Raw genomic sequence first — 12,790 nt, forward strand, 5'->3', positions numbered from 1 at the left:
TCTGTTCCTTTGATCTATGTGTTGGTCTTTTACCAATCACACCCTACCTTGACTACTCATTGGGGCTTTGCTTTTTTTTATTGGAGTACAATTGCTTTACGATGTTGTGTTTCTGCTGTACTAACAAAGTGAGTCAGCTGTATGTATACATACATCCCCTCCCTCTTGAGCCTCCCTCCCACCCCTGCCCCCAATGCCAACCCTCCAGGTCATCACAGAGCTCTGAGCTGGGCTCCCTGGGCTCTACAGCAGCTTCCCACTAGCTGTCTATTTCACACAGGGTAGTGGATATATGTCCGTGCTATTTTCCCAATTCATTCCACCCTCTCCTCTCTCTTAGTCCACATCTCTACATTTATATCTCTATTCCTGCCCTGCAAATAGGTTCATCAATACCATTTTTCTAGATTCCATACATATGCATTTAATATGCAATATTTGTTTCTCTCTTTCTGACACTTCACTCCATATGACAGGCTCTAGGTCCATCCACATCGCTACAAATGACTCGATTTCATGCCTTTTCATGGCTGAGTAATATTCAATTGTGTATAGATACCACATCTTCTTTATCCATTCATCTGTCAATGGACATTTAGGTTGCTTCCATGTCCTGGCTACTGCAAATAGTGCTGCTGTGCACATTGGGGTACTTTTTGAATTATGTGTCTTTTTGAATTATGGTTTTCTCAGAGTATATGCCCTAGTGGGATTGCTGGGTCATATTCATTGTAACTTTATAACAAGTCTTAAAATCAGGTGATGTAATCCAACTACACTGTTCCTTCTCAAAATGGTTTTAACTGCTTTAGTAACTTTGCTTTGGAATGTAGATTTTAGAATCTCCCTGTCAATTTCTACCCCCTCCACTCTCCCCAAAGCCTATCAGGCTTTTGATGGGATTTCATTGACTCTATAGCTTAATTTGGGAGGAAGAAGGAAATGGCAACCCACTCCAGTGTTCTTGCCTGGAGAATCCCAGGGACGGGGGAGCCTGGTGGGCTGCCACCTATGGGGTCGCACAGAGTCGGACACGACTGAAGCGACTTAGCAGCAGCACCAGCAGACATCTTAATGGACTTCCTGGTGGCTCAGCGGTAAAGAATCCATCCAACTGCAATGCGGGAGATGCAGGTTTGATCCCTGGGTTGGGAAGATCCCCTGCAGAAGGAAATGGCTACCCACTCCAGTATTATTGCCCCCCAAATCGCATGGACAGAGGAGCCTGACAGGCTACAATGCATGGGGTTGCAAAAGAGTCAGACATGACTTAGCAACTAAACAACAGACATCTTAACACTACTGAGTCTTTCAATCCTTGGACACATTCTAGCTCACCATTTAGTTACTTCTTCTATGGTTTCTGTCGCCAATGTTTTATGGTTTTTGGCATACAGATCTTTCACATATTTTGTTAAATTTCTCTCTGGTCCATGATTTTGGTGCTATTTTAAAAGTGTTTCTAACTTCCTATATCTTAGGCCAAAACAGAACTCTGAAATCCCGTGAATCTTTACCTTACTTCCAGTCCCATTTATGCTCCATTCTGACCTCTTCTTCCCACATCCTTCCTACCTGAGAAAAGGGTATGATTTTTGTTCCTCTAAGCCTCATAGCAAAGGACAGGCACCAAGAAATCTCTGCCAGTTCATGTATATGAATTCACAGCATGCACATACCAAACTCCTTCTCTAAGCTTGTGCTGATTTGTAGTTCAATCCCCTGATCCTCATATCTGAGCACAGGAACATTCTACATGACCCCACGTCCAAGCACAGAATCTTTCCTTTCCATTTGCTAAATCTGCATTCAAAGATACCCACGACCTCATACTTGGTCACAGATCTCTCCCCCTCTAATACATCATTCACTCTGAATGCCTTCATTCTCTGATTATTGTTGTTATTCAATTACTCAGTCATGTCTGACTCTGTGACCCCATGGACTGCAGCACTCCAGGCTTTTCTGTCCTTCACGATCTCCCGAAGCTTGCTCAAACTCATGTTCATTGAGTCACTGATGCCATCCACCATCTCATCCTGTCATCCCCTTCTCCTCCTGTCTTCAGCCTTTCCCAGCATCAGAATCTTTTCTAATGATTCAGCTCTTCGCATCAGGTGGCCAAAGTTTTGGAGTTTTCAGCTTCAGCATCAGTCCTTCCAATGAACATTCAGGGTTGATTTCCTTTAGAATTGGCTGATTTGATCTCCTTGCAGTCCCAGGGACTCTCAAGAGTCTTCTCTAACATCACAGTTCAAAAGCATCAATTCTTCAATGCTCAGCTTTCTTTATGGTCCAGTTCTCACATCCATATGACTACTGGAAAACCATAGCTTTGACTAGATGGACTTTTGTTGGCAAAGTGATGTCTCTGCTTTTTAATACACTCTCTAGGTTTGTCATAGCTTTTCTTCCAAAGAGCAAGCGTCTTTTAATTTCATGGCTGCAGTCATCATCTGCAGTGATTTTGGAGCCCCCCAAAATAAAGTCTGACACTGTTTCCCCATCTATTTCCCGTGAAGTGATGGGACCAGATGCCATGATCTTAGTTTTATGAATGTTGAATTTTAAGCCAGCTTTTTTACTCTCCATTTAACTTTCATCAAGAGGCTCTTCAGTTCCTCTTCGTTTTCTGCTATAAGGGTGTTATCATCTGCATATCTGAGGTTATTAATATTTCTCCTGGCAATCTTAATTCCAGCTTGTACTTCATCCAGCCAGACATTTCGCATGATGTACTCTGCATAGAAGCTAAATAAGCAGGATGACAATAGATAGCCTTGACATACTCCTTTCCCAATTTGGAACCAGTCCATTGTTCCATGTCCAGTTCTAACTGTTGCTGCTTGACCTGCATATAGGTTTTGCAGGAGGCAGGTCAGGTGGTCTGGTATTCCCCACTCTTTAAGAATTTTCCACAGTTTGTTGTGATCCACACAATCAAAGGCTTTAGCATAGTCAATAAAGCAGAAATAGATGTTTTTCTGTAATTCCCTTGCTTTTTCTATGATCCAATGGATGTTGGCAATTTGATCTCTGGTTCGTCTGCCTTTTCTAAATCCAGCTTGTACATCTGCAAGTTCTCGGTTCACATACTGTTGAAGCCTGACATCAAGAATTTTGAGCATTACTTTACTAGCGTGTGAAATGAGTGCAAGTGTGCAGTAGTTTCAACATTCTTTGGCATTGCCCTTCTTTGGGATTGGAATGAAAACTGACCTTTTCCAGTCCTGTGGCCACTGCTGAGTTTTCCGTATTTGCTGGCATATTGAGTGCAGCACTTTAACAGCATCATCTTTTAGGATTTGACATAGCTCAGCTGGAATTCCATCAGTTCCACTAGCTTTGTTCATAGTGATGCTTCCTAAGGCCCACTTGACTTCCCACTCCAAGATGTCTGGCTCTAGGTGAGTGATCACACCATCGTGGTTATCTGGGTCATGAAGATCTTTTGTGTATAGTTCTTCTGTGTATCCTTGCCACCTCTTCTTAATATCTTCTGCTTCTGTTAGGTCCATACCATTTCTGTCCTTTATTGTGCCCATCTTTGCATGAAATGTTCCCTTGGTATCTAATTTTCTTGAAGAGGTGTCTGGTCTTTCCCATTCTATTGTTTTCCTCTATTTCTTTGCATTGTTTACTTAGGAAGGCTTTCTTAACTCTCCATGCTATTCTTTGGAACTCTGCATTCAGATGGGTATATCTTTCCTTATCTCCCTTGCCTCTGGCTTCTCTTCTTTTGTCAGCTATTTGTAAGGTCTCCTCAGACAACCATTTTGCCTTTTTGCATTTCTTTTTCTCGGGGATGGTTTTGATCACCACCTCCTGTCCAATGTCATGAACCTCTATCCATAGTTCTTCAGGCACTCTATCAGATCTAATCCCTTGACTTTATTTGTTACTTCCACTATGTAATCATAAGGGATTTGATTTATGTCAATACCTGAATGGCCTAGTGGTTTTCCCTACTTTCTTCAATTTAAGTCTGAATTTTGCCATAAGAAGTTCATGATCTGAGCCATAGTCAGCTCCAGGTCTTATTTTTGCTGACTGTATAGAGCTTCTCCATCTTCTGCTGCAAAGAATATAATCAACATGATTTCAGTATTGACCATCTGGTGATGTCCTTGTGTGGAGTCATCTCTTGGGTTGTTAGAAAAGGGTATTTGCTATGACCAGTTCATTCTCTTGGCAAAACTCTGTTAGCCTTTGCCCTGCTTCATTTTGCACTCCAATGCCAAACTTGCCTGTTACTTCAGGTATCTCTTGACTTCCTACTCTTGCATTCCAGTCCCCTATGATGAAAAGGACATCTTTTTTGGGTGTTAGTTCTAGAAGGTCATATAGGTCTTCATAGAACCAGTCAACTTTAGCTTCTTTGGCATTGGTTGTTGGGGGATAGACTTGAATTACTATGACACTGAATGGTTTGCCTGGGAAATGAACAGAGATCATTCTGTCCTTTTTGAGATTGTACCCAAGTACTGCATTTCGGACTCTAGTGCTGACTATGAGGGCTACTCCATTTCTTCTAAGAGATTCTTGCCCACAGTAGGAGATATAATGGTCATCTGAGTTAAATTCACTCATTCCAGTCCATTTTAGTTCACTGATTCCTAAAATGTCAATGTTCACTCTTGCCATCTCCTGTTTGACCACTTCCAATTTGCCTTGATTCATGGACCTAACATTCCAGGTTCCTAGGCAATATTGTTCTTTACAGCCTCAGACTTTACCTATATGACTGGAGACATCCACAACGGGGTGTTGTTTCTGCTTTGGCTCAGCCTCTTCATTCTTTCTGGAGCTATTTCTTCACTCTTCTCCAGTAGCCATATTGGGCACCTACTGATCTGGGGAGTTAGTCTTTCAGTGTCCTATCTTTTTGCCTTTTCATACTGTTCATGGGTTCTCAAGGCAAGAATGATGAAATGGTTTGCTGTTCTCTTCTCCAGTGGACCACGTTTTGTCCAAACACTCCACCATGACCCATCTGTCTTGGGTGGCCCTACAGAGCACAGCTCATAGTTTCATTGAGTTAGACAAGGTTGTGATCCATGTTATCAGTTTGCTTAGTTTTCTGTGATTGTGGTTTTCCTTCTGTCTGCCCTCTGAAGGATGAGAATAACAGGTTTGTGGAAACTTCCTGGTGGGAGGGACTGGCTGTGGGTAAAACTGGGTCTTGCTCTGGTAGTCAAGGCCATACTCAATATATCTTAAATCCAATTTTCTGCTGCTGGATAGAGCTGTGTTCCCTCCCTGTAGTTTGGCCTGATGTCAAACTATGGTAGAGGTAATGGAGGTAATGGTGACTTCCCTCAAAAGAACTTATTTGAGCATGCTTCGGCTCCCAGGACTGTTGTAGTCAGTGCCCCTGATTCCGTGGCAGGCCGCTGTTTGACCCGTGCCTCTGCTGGAGACTCCTGGGCCCTCACAGGCAAGTCTGGCTCAGCCTGCTCCTTTCTCCTGGGTCCTAGTACACACAAGGCTTTATTTGTGCCCTCCAAGAGTCCATTTCACTGGGGGTTCTCAGTCCTTTTGTTGTATCCCCAGGTTGGGAAATCTGTTGTGGCCCTAGAACTTTTGCAACAGTGATTGCATGCATGCATTTATTCACTTGCCATGTACGTGCTGGAGAACTCAGGTCTCTTGAAGCCTCGGGGTTCCTGGACACAATGACAACATAGCTGAGGGAAGCCCTAGAACCAGAAGCAGGACTTGGGGGAAGTGATGTCTGACTTTGACTGAGACTTCACAGCTGCTGGGCCATCGTTTTCAAAATGCGCGGAGGTGGGGGCAGTCCTAAGATGGTGGAGGAATAGGATGGGAAGACCACTTTCTCCCCAACAAATTCATCAAGAGAACATTTGAACACTGAGCAAATTCCACAAAAAAACTTCTGAATGCTGGCAGAGGACATCAGGCACCCAGAAAGGCAGCCCGTTGTCTTCAAAAGGAGGCAGGACAAAATATAAAAGATGAAAAGAGAGACAAAAGAGGTAGGGGTGGAAATCCATCCGGGGAAGGGAGTTTTAAAAGAGGAGAAGTTTCCAAACACCAGGAAACACTCTCACCAGCGGGTCTGTGGGGAGTTTTGGAATTCCAGAGGGCAACATCAGTTCAGTTCAGTTCAGTCACTCAATCGTGTCCAACTCTGCGCCCATGAATCGCAGCATGCCAAGCCTCCCTGTCCATCACCAACTCCCAGAGTTTACCCAAACTCTTGTCCATCGAGTCGGTGGTGCCATCCAGCCATCTTGTCCTCTGTCATCCCCTTCTCCTCCTACCCCCAATCCCCCCCAGCATCAGAGTCTTTTCCAATGAGTCAACTTTTCTCATGAGGTGGACAAAGTATTGGAGTTTCAGCTTTAGCATCAGTCCTTCCAAATGAACACCCAGGACTGGTCTCCTTTAGGATGGACCGGTTGGATCTCCTTGCAGTCCAAGGGACTCTCAAGAGTCTTCTCCAACACCACAGTTCAAAAGCATCAATTCTTCAGTGCTCAGCTTTCTTCACAGTCCAACTCTCACATCCATACATGACCACTGGAAAAACCATAGCCTTGACTAGACAGACCTTAGTCGGCAAAGTAATGTCTCTGCTTCTGAATATACTATCTAGGTTGGTCATAACTTTCCTTCCGAGGAGTAAGCGTCTTTTAATTTCATGGCTGCAATCACCATCTGCAGTAATTTTGGAGCCCCCAAAATAAAGTTTCTCACTGTTTCCACTGTTTTCCCATCTATTTCCCATGAAGTGATGGGACCAGATGCCATGATCTTCGTTTTCTGAATGTTGAGCTTTAGGTCAACTTTTTCACTCTCCACTTTCACTTTCCTCAAGAGGCTTTTTAGTTCCTCTTCACTTTCTGCCATAAGGGTGGTGTCATCTGCATATCTGAGGTTATTGATATTTCTCCCGGCAATCTTGATTCCAGCTTGTGTTTCTTCCAGCCCAGCGTTTCTCATGATGTACTCTGCATAGAAGTTAAATAAGCAGGGTGACAGTACACAGCCTTGATGTACTCCTTTTCCTATTTGGAACCAGTCTGTTGTTCCATGTCCAGTTCTAATTGCTGCTTCCTGACCTGCATACAGATTTCTCAAGAGGCAGGTTAGGTGGTCTGGTATTCCTATCTCTTTCAGAATTTTCCACAGTTTATTGTGATCCACACAGTCAAAGGCTTTGGCATAGTCAATAAAGCAGAAATAGATGTTTTTCTGGAACTCTCCTGCTTTTTTGGTGATCCAGTGGATGTTTGCAATTTGATCTCTGGTTCATCTGCCTTTTCTAATACCAGCTTGAACATCTGGAAGTTCACGGTTCACATATTGCTGAAGCCTGGCTTGGAGAATTTTGAGCATTACTTTACTAGCATGTGAGATGAGTGCAATTGTGCGGTAGTTTGAGCATTCTTTGGCATTGCCTTTCTTTGGGATTGGAATGAAAACTGACCTTTTCCAGTCCTGTGGCCACTGCTGAGTTTTCCATATTTGCTGGCATATTGAGTGCAGCACTTTCACAGCATCATCTTTCAGGATTTGAAATAGCTCAACTGGAATTCCATTACCTCCACTAGCTTTATTCATAGTGATGCTCTCTAGGGCCCACTTGACTTCACATTCCAGGATGTCTGGCTCTAGGTGAGTGATCACACCATCGTGATTATCTTGGTCATGAAGATCTTTTTTGTACAGTTCTTCTGTGTATTCTTGCCACCTCTTCTTAATATCTTCTGCTTCTGTTAGGTCAGGAAGCAACAGTTAGAACTGGACATGGAAAAACAGACTGGTTCCAAATAGGAAAAGGAGTACGTCAAGGCTGTGTATTGTCACCCTGCTTATTTAACTTCTATGCAGAGTACATCATGAGAAACGCTGGGCTGGAAGAAGCACAAGCTGGAATCAAGATGGCCAGGAGAAATATCAATAACCTCAGATATGCAGATGACACCACCCTTATGGCAGAAAGTGAAGAGGAACTAAAAAGCCTCTTGAGGAAAGTGAAAGTGGAGAGTGAAAAAGTTGACCTAAAGCTCAACATTCAGAAAATGAAGATCATGGCATCTGGTCCCATCACTTCATGGGAAATAGATGGGAAAACAGTGGAAACAGTGAGAAACTTTATTTTGGGGGCTCCAAAATCACTGCAGATGGTGATTGCAGCCATGAAATTAAAAGACGCTTACTCCTTGGAAGAAAAGTTATGACCAACCTAGATAGTATATTCAAAAGCAGAGACATTGCTTTGGCGACTAAGTTCCGTCTAGTCAAGGCTATGGTTTTTCCAGTGGTCATGTATGGATGTGAGAGTTGGACTGTGAAGAAAGCTGAGTGCCGAAGAATTGATGCTTTTGAACTGTGGTGTTGGAGAAGACTCTTGAGAGTCCCTTGGACTGCAAGGAGATACAGCCAGTCCATTCTAAAGGAGATCAGTCCTGGGTGTTCTTTGGAAGGAATGATTTGTCCACCTCATGCGAAGAGTTGACTCATTGGAAAAGACTCTAATGCTGGGAGGGGTTGGGGCAGGAGGACAAGGGGATGACAGAGGATGAGATGACTGGATGGCATCACCAACTCAAGGACGTGAGTTTGAGTGAACTCCGGGAGTTGGTGATGGACAGGGAGGCTTGGCGTGCTGCAATTCATGGGGTTGCAAAGAGTCAGACATGACTGAGTGACTGAACTGAACTGAAGAAACCAATCTTCAGTACCCATTTTTACTTGGGAGTGTGATTACTGGCTTGATTGCTCTCTCCCCCTTTTGACTCTCATTTTTCTCCACCAGGTCACCTCTATCTCCTCCCTCTCCCTTCTCTTCTCTACCCAACTCTGTGAATCTCTTTGTTTGTTCCAGGCTGTGGAGAATATGTAGAGAACTGATTACTGGATGGGTCTGTCTCTCTCCTTTTGATTCCCCCTTTCTCCTCCTGGTCACCTCTGTCGCCTTCCTCCCTCTTCTCTTCTCTGTGTAACTCCATGAACCTCTCTGAGGGGTCCAGAGTGTGAAGAGCACATAGGAAATTGATTACCGGCTAGCTTGCTCTCTCCCCTTTTGATTCCCCCTCTTCTCCTCCTGGTGACCTCCATCTCCCTCCGCCCTCTTCTCTTCTCCATGTAACTCTTAGGTGTCCCTCACTGTGGAGAAGCTTTTCATCATTAACCTAGATGTTTTATCATCAATCCTGTATAGATGGAGAAGTCTTGAGGCTACTGTAAGAATAAGACTGAAAACCAGAGTCAGGAGGCTTAAGTCCAAAACCTGAGAACACCAGAGAACTCCTGACTCCAGGGAACATTAATTGATAAGAATTCATTCAAAAGCCTCCATACCTACACTGAAACCAAGCACCACCCAAGAGCCAACAAGTTCCAGAGCAAGACATACCGCACAAATTCTCCAGCAATGCAGGAACAAAGCCCTGGGCTTCAATATACAGGCTGCTCAAAGTCACACCAAACCCATAGACATCTCAAAACTCACTACTGGACACTTCATTGCACTCCAGAGAGAAGAAATCTAGCTTCACCCACCAGAACACCGACACAAGCTTCCCTAACCAGGAAACCTTGACAAGTCACCCGTCCAACCCCACCCATAGCAAGGAACCTCCACAATAAAGAGGAACCACAAACTGCCAGAATACAGAAAGGCCACCCCAAACACAGCAATCTAAACAAGATGAAAAGGCAGAGAAATACTCAGCAGGTAAAGGAACATTATAAATGTCCACCAAACCAAACAAAAGGGAAGATAGGGAGTCTAACTGAAAAATAATTCAGAACAATGATAGTAAAAATGATCCAAAATCTTGAAAACAAAATGGAGTTACAGATAAATAGCCTGGATAAAAGGATTGAGAAGATGCAAGAAATGTTTAACAAGGGCATAGAAGAAATGTTTAAAAGTCAATCAATAATGAATAATGCAATAAATGAAATCAAAAACAGTCTGGAGGGAACCAACAGTAGAATAATGGAGGCAGAAGATAGGATAAGTGAGGTAGAAGATAAAATTGTAGAAATAAATGAAGCAGTGAGGGAAAAAAAAATAAAGAAATGAAGACAACCTCAGAGACTTCTGGGACAATGTTAAATGCCCCAAAATTCGAATCATAGGAGTCCCAGAAGAAGACAAAAAGAAAGGCCATGAGAAAATACTTGAGATAATAGTAGAAAACTTCCTTAAAATGGGGAAGGAAATAGCCACCCAAGTTCAAGAAACCCAGAGAGTTCCAAACAGGATAAACCCAAGGTGAAACACCCCAAGACACATATTAATCAAATTAACAACGATCAAACACAAAGAACAAATATTAAAAGTAGCAAGGGAAAAACAGCAAATAACACACAAGGGGATTCCCATAAGGATAATAGCTGATCTCTCAAAAGAAACTCTTCAGGCCAGGAAGGAATGGCAGGACATACTTAAAGTGACGAAAGAAAATAATCTACAGCCCAGATTACTGTACCCAGCAAGGATCTCATTCAAATATGAAGGAGAAATCAAAAGCTTTACAGACAAAAAAAAGCTGAGAGAATTCAGCACCACCAAATCAGCTCTTCAACAAATGCTAAAGGATCTTCTCTAGACAGGAAACACAGAAAGAGTGTATAAACTCAAACCCAAAATAACAAAGTAGATGGCAACAGGATCATACTTATCAATAATTACCTTAAATGTAAATGGGTTGAATGCCCCAACCAAAAGACAAAGCCTGGCTGAATAGATACAAAAACAAGACCCCTATATATGTTGTCTACAAGAGACCCACCTCAAAACAAGGGACACATATAGACTGAAAGTGAAGGGCTGGAAAAGATATTTCATGCAAATAGAAACCAAAAGAAAGCAGAGGTAGCAATACTCATATCAGATAAAAAAGACTTTAAAACAAAGGCTGTGAAAAGAGACAAAAAAGGACACTACATAATGATCAAAGGATCAATCCAAGAAGAAGATATAACAATTATAAATATATATCCACCCAACATAGGAGCACCACAGTATATAAGGCAAATGCTAACAAGTATGAAATGGGAAATTAACAATAACACAATAATAGTGGGAGACTTTAATACCCCACTTACACCTATGGATAGATCAACTAAACAGAAAAGTAACAAGGAAACACAAACTTTAAATGATATAATGCAGCAGTTAGACCTAATTGATATCTATAGGACATTCACCACAAAACAATGAATTTCACCTTTTTCTCAGGTGCAAATGAAAACTTCTCGAGGATAGATTCACATCCTGGGCCATAAATCTAGCCTTGGTAAATTCAAAAAAATTGAAATCATTCCAAGCATCTTTTCTGACCACAATGCAGTAAGATTAGATGTCAATTACAGGAAAAAAAAAACTATTAAAAATTCCAACATATGGAGGCTGAACAACACGCTTCTGAATAACCAACAAATTACAGAAGAAATCAAAATATGCATAGAAACAAATGAAAATGAAAACACAACAACCCAAACTTACGGGACACTGTAAAAGCAGTGCTAAGGGGAAGGTTCATAACAACACAGGCTTACCTCAATAAACAATAAAAAAGTCAAATAAATAACCTAACTCTACACTTCAAGCAACTAGAAAAGGAAGAAATGAAGAACCCTGGGGTTAGTAGAAGGAAAGAAATCTTTAAAAGTAGGGCAGAAATAAATGCAAAAGAAACAAAAGAGACCATAGCAAAAATCAACAAAACTAAAAGCTGGTTCTTTGAGAAGATAGATAAAATTGGCAAACCATTAGCCAAACTCATCAAGAAACAAATGGAGAAGAATCAAATCAACAAAATTAGAAATGAAAATGGAGAGATCACAACAGACAACATAGAAATACAGAGGATCATAAGAGACTACTATCAGCAACTGTATGCCAATAAAATAGACAACTTGGAAGATATGGACAAATTCTTAGAAAAGTATAACTTTCCAAAATTGAACCAGGAAGAAATAGAAAATCTTAACAGACCCATCACAAGCATGGAAATTGAAACTGTAATCAAAAATCTTCCAGCAAAAAAAAAAAAAAACGCAGGACCAGACAGCTTCACAGCTGAATTCTACCAAAAATTTAGAGAATAGCTAACACCTATCCTACTCAAAATCTTCCAGAAAATTGCAGAGGAAGGTAAACTTCCAAACTCATTCTATGAGATCACCATCACCCTAATACCAAAACCAGACAAAGATGTCACAAAAAAAGAAAACTACAGGCCAATATCACTGATGAACATAGATGCAAAAATCCTTAACAAAATTCTAGCCAACAGAATCCAACAACATATTAAAAAGATCATACATCATGACCAAGTAGGCTTTATCCCAGGGATGCAAGGATTCTTCAATATCTGCAAATCAATCAATGTAATACACCACATTAACAAATTGAAAGATAGAAACCATATGATTATTTCAATAGATGCAGAGAAAGCCTTTGACAAAATTCAACATCCATTTATGATAAAAACCCTACAGAAAGCAGGAATAGAAGGAACATACCTCAACACAATAAAAGCTATATATGACAAACCCACAGCAAACAGTATCCTCAATGGTGAAAAATTGAAAGCATTTCCCCTAAAGTCAGGAACAAGACAAGGGTGCCCACTCTCACCATTACTATTCAACATAGATTTGGAAGTTTTGGCCACAGCAATCAGAGCAGAAAAAGAGATAAAAGGAATCCAGATTGGAAAAGAAGTAAAACTCTCGCTGTTTGCAGATGACATGATCCTCTATATAGAAAACCCTAAAGATTCCACCAGAAAATTACTAG

This window comes from Ovis aries, chromosome 20, assembly GCF_016772045.2.
Source record: "Ovis aries strain OAR_USU_Benz2616 breed Rambouillet chromosome 20, ARS-UI_Ramb_v3.0, whole genome shotgun sequence".
In the NCBI taxonomy this organism is placed as follows: Eukaryota; Metazoa; Chordata; class Mammalia; order Artiodactyla; family Bovidae; genus Ovis; species Ovis aries.